This window comes from Camelus bactrianus, chromosome 7 (genome assembly GCF_048773025.1).
Source record: "Camelus bactrianus isolate YW-2024 breed Bactrian camel chromosome 7, ASM4877302v1, whole genome shotgun sequence".
NCBI classification, from domain to species: domain Eukaryota; kingdom Metazoa; phylum Chordata; class Mammalia; order Artiodactyla; family Camelidae; genus Camelus; species Camelus bactrianus.
In genome coordinates, this window is record NC_133545.1 from 16,371,717 (window position 1) to 16,390,407 (window position 18,691).

The following is an 18,691-nucleotide window of genomic DNA, read 5'->3' on the forward strand; positions in this document are numbered from 1 at the left end:
GAAAATAGTGTATATATTGTGCTTTTTAAAGATTAATAATTGGGCCTATTGCTTTAAGTTTAGAGATGCTTCACTTGAAATGTTATATGAAGCTTGAAAAAATATATTAAGCAAATTATTTTTAAATGTAGCTAATTTGTTATTTAAACTTAAATTTGTTCTGTTTTCAGAATGTTCAGGCATCCTATATATTATCAATCATAACAAATATAACAGATTTATCTCATACATCCAATGATAAAAATCTGACTATATTTAGAAATTTATCTATATGCTCTTAGAAAAGACCCATTTAAAAATAATTACACAGGAATATTGAAAACAAAAGGTTTAAAACTTATGTAATAAGAAAACAACCCCATAGAAAGAAAGATGTTTTAGCAATATTAATAGAAGGCAAAATAGAATTTAAGATAAATTAACAATGAAAGAAATGCCCCATCAGGAAGATTTAAAAATCATGAATTTATATGTATCAAATAACACATTCTTAAAACATGTGAACAATAATGATGACAGATTTTACATGCAGAAGTAGACAAATTCAGAATCACAGTTCTCTTGGTAATTAATAGTTTAAGGAACTTTACAAATGAGTAAAACTGTAAGAGATTTGAACAATACGATTAAATTCAAAAATTTTAAGCAAATGAGAAGTGTTAGCGTGTACACTTTTGTTTCATTAGATAATCTAGCATAAAAGCACCCAGTTTTCAAAAAAATCAAAACATTTTTGTTAAGCTATTGACACAAAGTTAATTAACCAGCAAAAGTTTTACTCTTACTGTCTAGAATTTTCAAATCCTATTTTGGGTATAATTGTTAAAATGCTTGGCAATTTACCAAATTAATGGTTTTTTTTTAAATAGCTCTGACTTTCTGTACCATTTAAATAGGAAAATTTGCCTCTTTAGTTTAACTAATTCTTCTCTTTTTCATCTTTTCTCTTGTGCTCTGTTTTTTTCCCCAGTCTGCTAATCATTTTCATCCTCTTGGCCCTTTCCTATCAAATGATGAAAGACTTTATAAATATTTATGACCTGTTTCTTGTCTTTCTTGATGAAGAAAAACACATATACACCATTTCCATCTATTCACCAGCTATTTCCTCCGTGTGCAAACTGGAACGACTTTGCCTGATCGCTGTGATGGTATTTGCTACCCAGCCTTTTATAAATACTAAATGGTGCATTTTTTCACGTTGTGCCCCAAGTGAAGCAGGCTCTCTTTATATACCAGAAGGCCAATCCAAATGACACATGTTTGCTTTATCAACCTCTGTAAAAGTCTAGTGGTAATTTATATTGATTACATAATAAGAAACTCCATCCCTGGTACAACATGTTCTTTCAGCTGCAGAGCCACACCTGTAGAAATGCTAACTCACATCTGGTTCCATAAATCTGTTCTTTCTGATCCTCTGGAGAGATACTTTTATGTAAACTATATAGCTACATGTGGAACAGGAAAGACCAAAGCAGATGGCTAAACCTAGTAACCATTTCCACCCCATGCCTTGAGCTCTTACTTCTCTTCCTTGGCTTTGATGTCTTCCTATTTGAGAGTTGGTTCAATCATTCCTTTTAAGGAAGGTGTCTCTTACCAGCTTTATTTATATATAGATAAAAAACTCAAAGCGCTGATAATGTTGCCATTAGGAGGTTTTAAAAATTACCTCTGAGTATATTAGTTTCACTCACTGATAAGCAGATTCCTTCAATTAATTTTTTGATATGAAGATACCAAGAAGATACCTGTATTGCTTCATCATTATGTATTTTCCTTTTTATTGTTTTCATTGCATGTAACTGTTATTTCTCTACACAAAATCAACTTTAAAAACAAACCAATTGTTACAAATCAAACAACTGGTTACCTTGAACACAACTTGTTTATAATTACTGTTTGGGGTAATTATTTAGCTTCTATCCCCCCGTTTAAAGTGATTTGTCAGTAAAAGTACAATAACATTAAGGAAGTAACCTTGATAGATAAGACAGTAACAAGCCTTATGAGGGGAAGTTATAAAGTCACACATCCAAACATTAGAGCTGGAAGAGACCACATGCAGTCCAACCCCTTCATTACAAGAATTGACAGCCTAAAAGGCTGAGTCACCTGCCTGACATCACCAAGTGGCTCAAAGGCGGAAGCTGAATTAAATGGATTCTTTCTGCTATTAATGGCTGCTAACTCATGTTTCAAAGAAAGTTTGGGTCTCAGTATATGGAAGGCTGCTACTGAGATGATTTCTATAAAATTCATGTTTTAGTAATAGGTATTTTTCCTAAATTGTGGTGTTTTTCAACTGGCCAAAACCTACAGATTTCAAGATTTGAGGGAACATGGATCAGGTCTTCTTTTTCTTTCCTTTGTTAGTGTCAAAGCTCTTACAAATAACCACGGTATGATGCAACTTAAAAGCAGAGTTTCAGGAGTTCCATAGCTAGGTAAATCCTTTACTCTACTGTGTCTGCCTAAAACTGTAGGATGAAAGTGAAACGTGCTGCTGGGTATTACTATTTGTTTGGGATGACCAATCTCAGTGACAGCCGCAGTAGGGTTCCAGTATCTGGCATCAGGGTGGAGCAGGCTGAAAAATCTGCTAGCAGCCTCAAGGGGAAAAAAAACCAGAGACCAGAGGAGGCCTAGGGTACTAGGGTACTTCAGGTGAAAAGTCTTCGGGGATTACACAATTTTCACACATGTGGTAGAGTTCCATCAATATCTATAATGTATATATAAAATTTTTACTATATAAAACATAGTTCTGTTTTAAGGGGCTTAAAACATAAAGGACATTAGGCAAAACCCAAGGTGATCCAAATAAAATATGGAGTTTTGTTAATAATAATGTTATCAATAATGTTTCATTTGTTGTGAACAACGTGCATAGCAGTGTTAACAGTAGAGGAAACTGGGTGTGGGTATGTGAGAACTCTATAATATTCTTGCAACTCTTCTGTAAATCTAAAAACTACTATTCTAAAATAAAATTTTATCTTAGAGATAATAAAAATAAACAGTATGCCCCACCCACATGATTGCTGGTGCAAGCCTGGCCCCAAGCACACTTGCTAGGAATGAACATTCTTTTCTTCTAACTCTTCCCCTTAGGTTTCTAGAGCATTTTTAAACTTTAACATATTCAGCTATAGACTTTATAATCACAGACATTACAAGGCACAACAATTTCACATATGTGACCTCATCCATTAGAAATTTAAATGCTCACAAAAGATAATTTTAGTGAATCTGAGGGTGACAAGATTCTAAGATCTCTAAGTGTTCACTGTGTGCTTTGGTTTCAGGTAAAGCCTATAAAAATACTTTTCTGACTACATTAGAGAAAAAGCTCAAATTGGATGATAATTTGTCTTAACCATTCTTTTTCAGCAACTTTGTATCAGATTGTCTACAAACAAGCTGATTGTCAATATTGCTTTTAAAGGTGAGGATGGAAAGGAATGTGCTTGCCCCAGAAGTCTGAAACTGGGATTAGGGTAGCCTCAAAAGAAGGAGTCAGCTGAAGCTGTCAGGCATGGGGTAATTTTTTGGAAACTTCCAATTTTGAACTTTGAATCTAGAGAGTTTCCTTTGTGAATATATGATTTACATCTTCCCAGAAAACCAACCAGCAAAAGTCTTCATATTTCAAAGGCACAACAGGAAAACCATGCTTAAAGATACTTTATCTCCTAAAGTGGTTTTGTATTTAAGATCTCATCCATCGCTCCCTACCTGGGTGTTAGAGAGAAGGAAAAAGGCCATTGTCAGTTTATAATCAGGAAGCCTGTGGCACAGGAGTCTGTGCAAAGTCACAAAGGTTATCAGCTGTAGACATGACTCCAGAACTGGGGCTCCTTTTCTATTAGACCACCCACCTGGAATCTGAGGTGCCCACAAAATACAAGAGCCAAGATATCAAAAACTTAAACCTCATTGCAAATACTCTCAGGAAAAAGAATTAGCAAGCTAGAAACTACTCCCAATGGAAAGAGTCATTGTTTTATTTTAACAGCATATCTAAGAGCAGAAATATGGAAAGGCATGAAAGTTTTCAAAAAATTCTCAAACTCCTATGCTTCTCATTTCCTATTTACTTAAACACAGGTGGGTCAGCAGTTCCAGGCTGCCTGATATCATCACTCTATCCAATTTGCGGGCACCAGAGAGCTCCTTGGCTAGATATTTCCATTCCATCATTGCCATAACTACATACTTACCCTGCAGAGTGTGGCTGAAAATTTTTTAATTTTTCCCTTTTGCTATCATCAATCTTTTAAAGAAGATATATCTAAGCAAGAGCGACATAAGGCCATTATGCCTAAAGCATATGGCTACCCAACAGCAATACAACATTTCCAAATGAGTAAGTCTCAATGAGAGAAGAGAAAAATATATAAGGAGGAGAGGGAAGGAAGGTTAGGAAGGGGAAGGGAGAGGAAGGAAGGAGGGAAGGAGGAAGAGAACTTTAATGGAACCCTTATTTCCTTCCATAAAGTATCTTCTGTTATTAACCTTTAGGGTACTTTGGAAAAAGAAAATTATGATCAAAACCCTAAAATAAGTAAGTAAATAAAGGACGAGAACAGTTTTTCCGGCTGATACAGTGCTATACTGTCAAGTACTTCAGACATCTACGGCTTGGTTTCCAGGCATTTGCAAAGGAAAATATCCTGCCTTCCTCATTTTACAGTTGAAAATGAGCTTCCTTGCATGACCCGGATTGATAACTGAAGCGATTTTCCAGAATGAACCGTAGGTTGCAGATGACTGAACCATGCAAAGAACTACATTTGAAAGGGATCTAAGTCAATGTTTATTGTATCATTTTGCCTTAAAGTTTATTTCTACTTACATTAAGCCTATAGTAGGCATGGCTAGGCTTTCGGTATATATTACTTTATAGAGGCTGAAATCCAGATTACTGAAGCCATGATGAAGGCAAGGCACAGTTCACCCTGACTATCATTTTCTTTTTATTTTCAGACCATATGTTTTCAGCTCTAAGTGTATACATGTACATGTGTTGGAAACATGTCCTATAAGATCCCAGACACACACCCAGGACGTGTCTCTGTGATAGCTCTAGGTACGGCTGCTGTGTGGTGTACAGATTGTTCTAGTCTCTGGGCAGAGGTGCTGAATTGGTGGACAGTCCAATAAGGAATCATTTGAGACCCATTTGATGGTCTTGGTGGTTTAGTAACATTTGATGGTGATGATAGTGGCTGTGTGTGTGCGTGTCTTCTAACATGCAGGAAATCTGTCCTGCGTGTATCTCAGCAGACAAGTGTGGCCTCCCTGAGATGCAGTCAAGATTGTACCAAAACAGAGGGAAGAAGAGGGACTCAAGTGGTGAGACAAGGTCCAGAGTAGAGCAGAGGAAAGAGAAGAACTGAAGACGGATAAGGGAAAATAGAAACACCGATGAAAATACAAAAAGGTTCTTGGGGTGGAAATAAAAGGAAGAATCAGAACATGGCTGGTGTTTTTGTTTTTGTTTTTGTTTTTTTAAGATCCAGAAATAGAGGGAGTTGTTGCTAGATGAAGTAAACGCTATGAGAGGCAGAAAATTACCAGGGATAGGATAACTGTCCACCCCAAATTGCTCAGGATAGTCTCCACTCAGCTCTGTTATTTAAGGAACATTATTAATAGCTCCTCCTTTCCCTCTCAAAAGTGTCCTCGTTTAGATAATAAATAACATAGTCACCCTCTCTGTAGACCACCTCTGGCCTAAGACAGACAGTAGCCACAGGCAGGACTGAAGCTGAGGAAATGGACTCCGAGAAGAGCCTTAGGGAAGGTGTAAAGGAAAACAATGGTTAGAAGAAAGGAAACAGGGAGACAAGGTACAATGTGTGGACAGTGTGTAACCAATTATGCCAACTACAGATAAAGTTAGGAAGGCCATTTAGAGGAAAAAGTGTATAAAACTTAAGGATGGATGGAGAAGAGACAGAAGAAAAGACAAACAAGAGACAAATGATTCACAGCACAAATATGTGTAGGCTCCTAACATTTTCCCCTGCATTTGGGGATTAGTGGTTATGATCAGCATGTATAAAAATGACTGAAAATGGCCATCCGGCTTTCCACCCAGTGTAGGCACGCATAGAGTCCCATCTGTTGTTGCCTCCCAGTCTGTTGCTCCAACGCTGCTCACCTCCTCCCGGGGCTCTGTCTCTCAGCCTTGCAGGCTGCCTCCACCAAGCTTCCCAGCAAGCCCCTCCCCCACTTCTGATGGCCGCATACCAGACTGTCTGCCACTGTGGTTTCACAGGCTTCCACAGATAGGCCACCGTATGTGAAGCTGCATTTCAGTGAGTCATTCCAGAGACCTCTTTTGACTTTTTCCTGGATCAGGATTTTGCATTGCGAAAGGCAGAAAGTAAATGTCAAGGGCAAGTTCAAAAGGCCAAGTGATTTCTAGCTAAGCATTCCCTACACCCAGAGGGAAGATGGAATTCTACCAGCAAGAGGGTCTTTGGCACCTAGGATTTCAGGAAATGTGTCTTAGAGATTTCTATCACTATTTTGAATTGGAGCATATTATGGGTTGAATCATGTCTCTCTCAAAATTCCTATGTTGAAGTCCTAACCCCCCAGCCCCTCAGAATATGACCTTTTTTGGAGACAGGGTCTTTACAGAAGCAGTAAGTTACAGTGAGGTCGTTAGGGTGAGCCCTAGTCCATGTGACTGGTATCTTTATAAGAAGAAATTTGGATGCAGACACGCATACAGAGAGAATGCTCGTGAACATGAAGACAGCCAACCACAAGCCAAGGGGAGAGGCCTGGAACAGATCCTTCCCTTACAGCCCTCAGAAGGGACCAGCCCTGCTGACACCTGGAGGTTGGACTTCCAGCCCCCAGGACTGAGAGACAAGAGTTTTCTATTGTTTAAGTCCTTCGTTTGTGATACTCGTTACAGCAGCCTTGGCAAACCAATACCCCAGATGCAGTCTGGTCAGAGATGGGAGTTAGGAGAGGCTGACCAGACTTCTTACAGTTTTTTCATTTCCCTGAGAAGACTAAGTAATGTTTCTTTGAGTTATCTGAGAGTAGGTGCTCCCTCTGCCAAGATGGGACTGAGAAAAAGTTTCAACTGCTCATGCCTCAGTTTTTCCCCCCATGTTGCTGATTATAGGAACTGTGGACTGAAATCTATGATTGTAACTGTGATTGTTAAGGCAAAGGGTGATCATACAGATATCTGAGTTTGGGGCAGGAAGATCAAACCTACATTGTGGAGCCTTTTTAATAAACACACTGAGAATGGCTGGCTAGGCAAACAGACTCTAACTTCCTTAGTCAGTCACTGAAGCCGAGGACTTCCCACCTGATCCTCACAGAATCAGCTCTGTCTTGGCCTTTGGAATATCTAAATTTGCCATGATCAAACACCGAAACAGCTTGTCGTATTCGGACAAAGAGTTTAACCCTTCAGTACATAATTCCAGAATATCTCCCCTTGAGATAGAGAAAAGGGTATAACCTGCTTGTTAAATGATCTCTGGTATCAGAAAAAGAAAACACAAAAATATTTCTGCAAGTTTCTTTTCTTCCTCTCCCTCTTTTTTTTAAACTGCTGTGGGCCTAGATTCCCCATCCTGTCAAACTCTCACTTGCATAACCTTTTGAGTCAGTAGTGAAAGCAATGGTGTTTAGTCCTCTTCCTTATATGGCAGGGAAAGACAATGTGCTTGTCTATTTGAACTGCAGTGTGGCTCTCTGACAAATTATAATGATTGGTTACGGAAACCTCCTGCTCTGGTTTCCATTGCTTTCCTGAGGAAAGACACAGAACAGGCAGCTGTAGGGAGATGGAGAGGGTTGGAGTCAGGGAGCGGCGCTGAATCTAGCTCTGCCATTTGCCAGTCATGTGGCTTTGGGCAAATTATTTCATTTACTTCACAGCCCTGAGGTAGTTATATCTTCAGCTAGGACAATGCCTGCCACATAGCAAGTATGCCAGCAAGGTAGCTGAATGAGTCAGCTTACCTTCTGGACCACCTTTAACCTACAGGGTTCAGGATGGCTATCAATCACTCCGACTCGATTTGCTCTCCCTCCCAAGTTCAGTACTTTTTCTCCCCCCTGTCATTCTCTCCCCTGTCTTCTCTTCTCCCTCCTTCTTGCCCTCTCTCATTCCAGGTCTAAAACCCTAAACACATACGAGACAGCCCAGCCTCGGGAATAATAAAACCCTTTAGCCAAACTAGCTGAAGATTATTTAGAATGTTAAAGGCAGCACAGATGCAATGACAAGGATGGGGAGAAAACTTTGTGGTGGAGGTTGTCTGCCTCTGCAGAGCAGGGCTGTCCAAGCTCCAGAGCCAGACAGATCTGGTTGGAAAGTGCATATGAAACAGAGGTTCCTGTAACTGTATCTGTTGGTCCTAGCTGTACTTCCTGGAGAAGCTGACATGAAAGAAGTTGACTCCTCTTACTCTGTCTGCGTGATGGCCGTAGAGAGACAATTTGGGGAGTGTGTGGCTAAGGGCATGGGGACTAACTGGAGCCCAAGCCTACCCATAGTCCCACAGGAAGCCACAGCTGGCAGCTGACGATTTGTACCTTAGTGCCTATCATGTGCAAAGCAGTTTAGAGATACTAATTTTAGTCCTTATGACAACTACAAAATGGATGAATAATTACCCCCTTTTTATAGGTGGAGAAACAAGCTAGAAAATGGTAAATCTGAGATTCAAACTCAAGTCTTCTGGATTCCAAAGTGTGTTCTCAAATAGGTCACACCCCTAGAGCCACACACAGAATCAAACAGAGTAGTTAGCAATAGGCAGCATGGTGGGGTGGTTGAGTGTGTGCACTATGGAGCCAGGCTGTCCAGGTTGGAATCCTGGCTCTGCCACTTACTAGCTGTGTGACCTTAGATGTGTTACTTAACCTGATTGTAACTCAGTTTCCTCATCGGTCAACCTGATTGTTATAAAGATTATTTACTTGATTCCCTACGTAGCCTGTGTCAGGCACTGTTGTAAGCACTCAGTACTGATACAATTTAGAGAGAGGAATCAATTATTTCAAACATGAGTATTGGCTTCAGCTTTTTTATCAAGAAATTATGGACATTTATACCTCTACTCATTTAATTCACATATTAAGCACCTACTCTACATGGGACAAGGCTCTTTTTTTAGGCTCAAGTTACAGCACCTGAAAAACCCAGATAAGGTCTCTGTTTTCATGGTGCTTATGTTCTAGGAGCACAGGAAATAACAGATGCATAAACAAATAAACAGGCAGTTATTAGCATACATTATGAATATGCATGCAAGTAAACAAGAGGTATCCTGATTGGCTCTTCTGTGTAGCGGCTAATTTTACCAACTCGATACTTTAGGGTCAGTGGTGTGCTAGTAAATGTTTGATAACAAGCTTGGAAGGGTCGGCAGAGGAGGGGAGTCAGATTTATAGCATTTGCTAATGTCTGTGGTGTAAATACTTCCATCATGGTTGATTTTCAGCTCCCAACGTGGCATCAATGAATGAAGAATTGGGAGAAATTCAGTTACACAGCACTCAGTAATATTTCCATTGCATAGATACAAATATGTAACTAACCTTGAGAGCATAGATAATAGCAAGACATAGTAAAATTATTAGGAAGGGATGAGTTTTGAGTCTTTATTATCTTAGTTTTAAATATAATTTAATTAACTGTAAGTTTATATAATTTAGTTGGAAATGATGACTATATGTAACAACTAGTTCTCAAAATCTTGAAAATGTTATCAATTGGTTTTTGGGAGCTAGTATAAGCTGGCTCCACACACCACTGTTTAGGGTGAGTGGAGAAGGGAGACAGTTCCAGAGTAAAAGGATTCTGACTCATCGTGGTGTCATTGTGCAGACGTGGGTCCTAAACTAATTCCTTTTTAGCTGCTTTTTCCAGCCAGCTTTGCTGTCATGTACACAGTGGAAGCACTGCTCTGTAAACCAAAGAGCACCGGTACAAATATAGTAACAATTCTGGCATTCTCATTGGACCAGGTCTCATGCAGAGATACTTTTAGCTCTACAATCCTTAGTGAATATAATTTATGTTCTGGGTGTTCTGAATAGGGTAGATTCTTCTGTGCAATACAGAGGATGTAACTTATTACTCATGACTGTTGAGTAAAGGAAGACCGTAGAGATGGATTTTCTGTCCTGCAAAAGCAAGTTATTCCCCCTCTCCATGAACCCAGGCCTCTTGCCTCTTTGGGCTTACATGCCTCTGAAAGGGCCACCCAGGGAAGCAACTAAGCCAGAGGCTGTGATGGCTGCAGCCTCAGAGGAGGTGGAGGGTGAGGGTGAAGGAAGCTCCCCCCTCCTCCCACTCAGGATTTGTACATTCCTTACCGCAAAGTGGAGAACAGAGAAAAACATTTTCTGTTTTTCTTGGTAAGTTAAATGTCTAAAGTAACCAATCGTCAAAACATCCTAAGGACAGAAATTCTTAAAGAGACAATTTTTCCTCCATTCACCTTTCCCCCGAAGCCTGCATTTCACTTAGTAATGGTGGCTGGAACAGGAAGTGGAAATACCATGAGAAATTTTATTCTTGCCACATTTTCAATGCTTTACAAAAGCAAACACTGGAAATCTCATCAGAAAGCTTGACCTTGTGGGGTTGATAGCTTTGTGCCCAAACCAAAAGAGTATGGGAAGCTGGAGGGATGTTCAGATAAATATTCCAGTGCTTCTGGACAGACTCTTCAGCAAAACTGATTATTTGGAATACACAGCTGTAACTTTTAGAAAGTACTTATTCAAAACCAATCAACTAGACTTCTGAAGAATAAGTGACTTTATATATCTATTATAAATTATTCTAAGCATAGATGTACAGAACTATTTCAGAGCCAGGCTGTTTCAGCAGAATCATCAGGGAGTTTCACAAACTGGACCCCATTCTAGGCCTACTGGATCAGAATCTCTATGGATGAGCCTCAGGGATATATGTTTTCAGAAAACCCTACAGTTGATTCTAATTAAGACACTCACTAAGATCTCCTGGATTATAGGCAAATCAAGCTGTGCTGTATAATCTGAGTTCATGAACTATTAAAATGGAACATTCTCTCTTGCATCTATATCATTAGAAAAATAGTAGCACATATTATATAAGATTATTTACTCACTTTGTCAAAATCATTTGCTGCACATATGGACTTGTCTCCCTCTTGCAATAACTCTGTGGCCTCCCAGGGATCCAAGGTGCAGAGGTTAGGAACCTAGGGGCTACATCAATCATGTGAAATACATGGTACTTGAGTAGCAATAGCCCTTTTCTTCCACAACAGACATCACTATCAATGACAGCATTTTTTGCCTACAGGGAGTTAAGACTCAGCCTCAGAATCCTTCTCAACACAGTGTTCCAGATGGTCACTACCAATTGTTTGGAACTGGCAAACAGATGAAAAATTACTTGCACTCCCTGGGCTAAATGACTCCTAAGGCCCTACCCAGCTTAAAAAAAAAATCTATGAATCTTATATTTCAGTTCTGCTGTCTTGAGAAACACAAATGCTTTCTCCTCTTTCTACATAAACGTTCTCCTAATATTTGAAAGATCCACGTGGCTGCTACACTTCCTTTCCTTTGGGGCAAAAAGCTCCAGATTCTTTATCTATTCCTCATATTCTGTTCTCTCGACCCCCTCTGGCCTTTGAAGCTCACCCCTGGATGCATATTTATCAATATGTCCCTGAGGAACAGCCCAGAACAAAGCACGTTCTTTTCTCACTCCCTTGATAGACATGGAGGCAGGGATTCATTGATCAAAAGATTACATTGCAAACATTGCCAAGAACTGAAACATCCACTGATTGACTATGTTAACTTGTATGCATTAAACTTAAGTATGGTGACTTACTTTGAGGATATAGTAGTTTTGATTTATTAAAATTATTAAATCATTACTTATTGGATTTTAAAGATTGCCTTCATTTGGGGGGGGCGCATAATCACACCTATGACTCAAATGAAAATACTCAAGTGTTTTTCTTTAGAATCTTTCTAAAATGGATAATTCTTATCTTTTCAGTTATCAGTGGTGCAAGCTTCCAGGCCAGCCTCCTTCAAGACTGGTTCATCGGGCCATGCCAAAGTGGCCACCAGGGACTATGTGACCCTGACAGTCGGTGTTTGCCTCTCTAGGAATTCAGTCACATCAAAATCCAAATGATACTCATTGACAGCTGTTGGACATTTCAGCTCATTTGCTTCCCATGCCTAACTTTCTCTTCTAACTAAAACTGCCCACTGGGCTCTTTTTTCCCCCAGGGTGACTACTGCTGCCAGGCCCTGGTAATTCATCCATAGGCATGCCAGTAACCCTTGATGTTCCCTCCACAAACGCATTTGCCAGGGACAGTAGTTATTAGCTGAACCAATCAGATTTCCTCTCTCAGAATTTAAGCAGGAAGCACAGAAGGAATTTTCCAGTCTGCAGAACAACAAAAAGAAGCAGCCACATGTGCTGCAGCTGAATTACATTAATGGCGACACACAGACCTCTGCTGAGATGCTGTGGCCCACCTTGAATCCAACCCCGCCCTCTTTGGACTCTGGTCCTATCTTGGCTTCTGCTCTTGGATTTCCTTGTGATTCCTTTCCTTTTTTATTCCACACGTATCATATAATCCTGTCCCTTTCCTTGAGCTACTGAACCTTATTAACGTAAGGGTCTATTTGTTCCGCGCACTGCGCCAAGAGCTCTCACATATGTCACCATACCTATCTGTATACTGCCTTGCTAAGCAAGCTCCTGGTTTTTAACCTCTGCCTGACTTCAGATTTTTGCTGTTTCCTTTTTACTCATGCTGCTGTAATTCACATGTTAGTTCACTGGTGTACTTTATATTCATTCTAGTTTAGACCCTCCGTACCCAGTGGAACTAAATGTCCTTGCTGCTTCTGGCCCTTAGGCCCCTCGGGGACCCTTGGCCCTGGTCCTGCCTCTCTTTAGCATACAGGTGCAATCTGCCCAGTGCCCCAGCTTGAGACAAGCTGGAGGGAATGTTACATGTGGGTGTAAAAAGAAGTAATTACATATTCCTACTTAGCATGCCCCTGTTCAAGTGAGATGACTTCCTTACAGCCAAGTGCTTTCATCCGCATGTTCACAAAACAACACTAGACGGCCTCAGGAAATGATTAAAAAGTAATTTATCTTCATGTTATCCATCATTGATACATAATACTTTTTTAAAGAAAAGCCATGTACAAAAATGAATGCTGACAAAGAATACCCTATTCACTTCAAATATTCCCCCCGTATTTATTTTTCCTCAACTATTCAGCAACCCTTCTATTAAGCTCGCAGTACTCGCTCAGCATACACTTAGCAGCAGCCATTCTTGAATTCTCCAGCCCCTAAGTTGCTTCTCTAGAGATGGTCTCCTTTTCTTTGAAGTGGAGGCCATACGAGGTAACCTCCTTCTATATGTCTGTGTATTTGCTCCATCCTCTCTTCCTTCCCAGAAGGGACACCTCCACTCACGTTCTGATCCCATTCACCCTTGTCTCCAGTGGGAACCAAGACTGCACCTCATTCCTCACCCCCGACCTCCCCCAGCTCGAGGGGTTTCTCACAGGTCCGTCAGAGAAGTGGGTTTGCAAAGGAATTGAGGGTTTGGAGTTTTTATCAGATTCTCCAAGACACGCATGACGACGACAACAACAACACAGGGAAAAACTGCTGACAGGGCAGCCGTGTCCCCTCTTCCTCACAACCCACTGTCACCCTTTCCTTCTCCCCTCTGCTCATAACACTCACCACCACCAGCCAACTGTGACTTGGAGGTGAGAGGCACAGTGGAAATCGCTCTACCGTCTCCTCTGTCTGCTCTCACCTTCTCCCTCTGCCTAAAGATGAGAAGAGGCTTCCTCCTGTCTTGAATGTATCTGGGCTTGACCCTTCTGCTGTCCTCTGTGCCTAATCCTAGCCAGGCCATTGCAAACTGTCCGCATGGGATCAGGAGAGCCCCTGTTTGGCCGGGGGATGGAGGAGCTGGAGGAGCCGTGGAGGTGGAGGACTGAGGGTAGGGAAGCTCGAGATGCCACCCACGGTCAGTTACCGGAGAGCCAGCTGGAGGCACTAACAACTGAGGCAAACAGAGATGAGAGGCCAGATCCGTGGAGCAGTCTGGTCTCAATACCAACAGGAACCACAGCCAGGTGCTCCTGATTACCTCACCCTCCCTACAAGGCCCAGGCTTGACATGCTGGGATTCGTTCCATGCTTTTGGCTGGAGGCAGAGAAGCTGCCTCATTTACTAAAGCCTTTCTGTTGTCAGCACCTTGTCATTGGTCTTCTATTCAACTGGATCTTCAGATTTCCTGGTTCCTGGGTATGGCCTTACACCACTGACAATCCATCTTATTCTGCCTCTTGATGTCTGTGTCCGCCTGGTCTCTGATCACCAAAGCCAAAATTTAGACAACAACGGGGTGAACCAGCATTCCTTAAACTCAGGTTCAGGCTTTTAGAAAGAACTAGGACCCAGAAGGTATCGCTCAAGGGTCTTCAGATATGAGGAAAGAAGGAGTTGATAATTAGGGGAAACAAGTAAGAAGTGGAGACACCAGTCAAGATGAGCATAATGTCCAGAGGACTCAAATTGCAGGCAGTTTGGAGTATAAAGCCCACAGAGAAGCAGGGGCAAACAGCTCCATGTCATTTAGACATCTTAACCACTACTGGCGGTAGGACAAGCATACGAATGCCCATTGCACAGGTGAGGTCAAAACACTGATGACTTCCCTCAAAGGTCTGGGCTTTTTAAACAGGGGAACCAGTCCTGGGACTGCACTCTCATGGTGGTGCTCATGAGCGAAGCCTGAGCCACAAGTTTAAATTACCTCTTTAAATTACCCAGCTACTCAGAATCTACAGGCATCTCTCCAATAACAAACTTGGGTTGACTTGATAAAGGACTTTCAGTAGAAGCAAATGATTCTATTTTTGGGCTCTGAGAGAATTTACCCAGAAAACTCTTTTTTAAAGTCTGAAAATTCTTTGGCAGCATCTTTCTAACCTCCTCCTTAGTCCTACCATGCTATTTGCATACCACATCATCAGCATTTTCCCCGTGCCCCCTTCCTTGGCGGCCTCACCCTACCACAGTTCTGGGACATGTGACAGGCTGCAGGCAGATGGGGAATGCATTAATCCCCTTTCATGCCCATCTCTAAGTCACTTTTTTGTCTGGCTAAAGAATGACTAACTAGTAACCATCCTACCATGCAAATGACAAATGGAGACAACTACATGTGTTTTTAAGAAAAGGCCTACTAAGGAACATTTTACTCATCAGAACAGAGAATACACAGGCTGAACTCTGGAACTTTCCACGGCTGGACACAAGACCAACCTACACCATCTGCCCCAGAACAGATCCTCAGGCCAGTCACAGGAGCCAATCAGAATTGCTAATGGCCTCACGTCCCAGGCATACTTAAATGTATCTCATTTAAATCCTTTAAACTGCAGTTGGAACCTTCTCTTAAGTTTAATGTAAGAATTGTGTATTTATTTAAAGAAAGCTTTTGATCTGAATTATTTAAATTGCATATTCTACTGGCATTGAAACAACCCAGCTTGTTACCTATGGATCAATTCACCGTACATTCCTTGTGTGTGCTGAGATCACCTTTTTATTAGCGACTTTTTTGTTCCAGACTTTTGCCATTGTATTTCTCTTTATTAAATGATTTCAGTAAAATGAAAATTCTTGCACTGTGGTTTCATTGTGCTCCATTTATCTCCATATTTGGGGAGATGTCTTCTAGCTAATATTCAACAGGAGGAAAATAGCATAAAGAGCAGCCTGAAGTCCTACATAAAGTAAAACAGCAAATCCCCTGGCTCCATCACTGCATAGAGGAGAACACTTCAAGCATTATTTCGAAAAAATGTGTTTTTGTGGTTGTTGAGTTGGGGTGGGGAGTACACGAGGAGGTAGGAGAGAGTGGTGGTAGCAAAGTTTGAACTTTCAGGGATTTGGAGATGCTGGTTTCCAAATGGAATTTATCCTCAAATCCCAAGATTATAGATTTCCTTCCAAACTGCATTCCCTACATGGTTTAGAGAACAGTTGAAAAAAGAAATTGCTCTCTATATTTTGATTGACATTAAAAACACTGTGAAAATAGTTTGGAACTTGATCTCTTCGAGGGAAGGACAATAATCAAACTATAGCTTTCGCCTGCAGCCTTTCTTTCACACTTACTCAGAATTGTTCCAGGAAAAGAAATTCACAGGGAATTCTGTTCTCATATATCACTTCTAGAAGGAAAGGGAGGCATTCTCAAAAAAAATTATCCCCAAACATCTAAACACAAAGAGAAAAGATTATTTAATGAATCTCAACACAAAACCTCCTCCCTCCATGGAATCAAATCAAATCAAGTCAGTCATTTGGGGCTGGAAAACTTTAATATCCAGTTTATTAAAAAATGGTCAGATTTGCCCTTCTTGCCACATACTACCTAGTCTTCACTTAAGCTCTAGCCATTCATGTCTGGTTTTGCCAAACACATGAGAAGGATTTTACTGTTTCAGTTTACAAGTCCATCTGCATAGCACCGTTAACAGAAGGGATCCATGAATACCAAGCACTTTGTTCGCATCGGTTTTTCTTTTTTTTTTTTTTGACCACGTATTGCCACAGCACTAAAATCTCCCAACCCTCTACAATTAGTTCTTTCTAAAAGGAATTTCAGGCTACTACCAACTAGCTGCCTCGTACTACTGCTTAAGATGCCCAAATACGTCCGACTCTCTTGAAATAAGAGCTTGTTTCCTCCCTTTCTAGAACACACTTGCAACCTACACCTTTTCAAATTCACACTCGGGCACACTCTCAAATGGAAAGTAAGATTTCTTAAGAAATAGTTTGGTCGGATGTTAAATGTGATTTCTAAAAACACACCCACTAGCACATGCATTTTCTCGTTATTAGGCTTTATAGGAAACAGACCATGGGAAGCATCTTCTGTCTCAGCAAATATCAGATCAGTTACATTAACCCAGCCGGTGTTAAATGCCAATGCTCTTTCTACCTCTGACCTTATTTCCTTGCAGCATTAAAAGTCTAGTCTTAAACACTGATAGCAAAATAAAATATAGATGCCTTTGGTTAAAAATCATCACTTTTTGGCTCCTCATCAACCTAAAAAGTTACTGTTCTTTCTAAAGCAAAACTTCTTTAAATCTCTGGTATTAAAAGATGCAGGAGAGACTGCTGGTGTGAGCAGACAGGCTATGGGCACTGGCCTTTGGCTATCAGGCATAGTCCCTAAACAAAAGGCTATCTTATCAAAGTTGCCGGTGGTCCCTGAATGTAAGTCTCCATATGATCTCTCCTCTCGTCCCAACTCTAAGAACAAATCTTGAAATCTCATCCTGTTTGTCTTCCGGGAACATCTGCAGGGCAGCAAAGCCCAGTCTGGCTCTGAGAATTTGCGTGGTTTGTTGGCTTTTACAATTTTGCATCTCCAGCTACCTTGGCCAGGAATGTTGACTGAAACCCGGAGAAAGTCCCCACACTCTCTGGAAGAGATTAAAAGAAAGCCCCCTGTGCCTTACCTCGCAGGCTGAAACTTCTTTCCCAGGACTAAGTCGGAAAGGAAGGACTGATTTCTTTAAGCCGGCGCACAGCAAGAGGGCAGGCAGGAAGGCAGCCTAATACACACTGCTCTATTCAATAAAACTCCAGACCGCCCTTCCTTAGCCCCTCCCAGAAGTCCATGCTAAGTGAACACACATCCCCTATGTTTACAGTCGGCATCGGTGGTATGCATTGTCCTGTAGTTTTTCTAATAGGCAGCCAATGACGACACCCCAGCCGAGGTGGATGCAGCCTGCCTGTGGAGATGCCTGTCATTCCCTAGGCATGCTCAGGAAATCACTCATCAGAAAAACCAAGACCTAAAAAGCTCTGAAACTGCGTGCAGGCTGCCAAAACCAGCCAGCTACATGCCCTTTTTTGGTTATCCTTAGCAGGGCCTCTGGAAGTGAATCCATTGTCAGGAACAATCATAAGAAATGTTAATCTTGGGGAAGGAGGCTGTCTTGTAGAACACAAATGGAACTTTAAAAAGAAAGCACGGTCCATGAAATTTAAAATTAACAGTCCATAAGTTTATTGGGGTGGGGGTGGGGAAGGCTTTTAATTGAGGGACCCTTGGTAGAGTATTTCTTTTAAAAGTAGTTTTACATACAAAAGTAATTGTACATACAAAATGAAATTAAATTGTGTATGTAATTTTAAAGCCTGAAATGGCTCGGACCCAGGTCTGGTGCACAGACTAAATTCTAACCTGAAAGAGGAGCAACCCCCTAAAGTATGTCTGCATGTGTTATAAAAACAACTGACAAAAAAAGTTTAGGTCTTTTTTAGTAGGTAATGTTTGCCAGAATAAGCACGCTGCCAGAAACTCAGCTAGGCAGGCAGGGTCCTATGGGCTTGCCTATCCTCATTGGTTTTCCACATCACTTTCTCTCCCCTTCCCCTTTGTTTCCTCAGATTTGGCCACAGAAATATTGCTAAAAATTGTGCACAACAGAGAGGGCATGAAGGGACCCAGCCTGTGCTTTGAAGCTGGTGTTGATGGATGTATATGCCCACAGAGAAGACACTAACGTTCTAGTGACTTCTTGAAAGTA

The 18,691-nt window shown here is 41.0% G+C and overlaps 1 protein-coding gene across 4 annotated transcripts in view; it reads right to left on the reverse strand.

Moving 5' to 3' along the window:
• CALD1 (caldesmon 1) overlaps nucleotides 1-17,890 on the reverse strand; it is a 172,461-nt gene extending 154,571 nt beyond the window's left edge. The window contains exon 1 of one of the 4 annotated variants that reach the window (XM_074366988.1): nucleotides 17,612-17,890. The gene's annotated coding sequence lies outside the window, so the exon portion shown is untranslated. The remainder of the gene's footprint in view (nucleotides 1-17,611) is intronic. The other 3 variants (XM_074366981.1, XM_074366986.1, XM_074366985.1) reach the window with 3 other exon arrangements.
• Nucleotides 17,891-18,691: the final 801 nt, after the last annotated feature.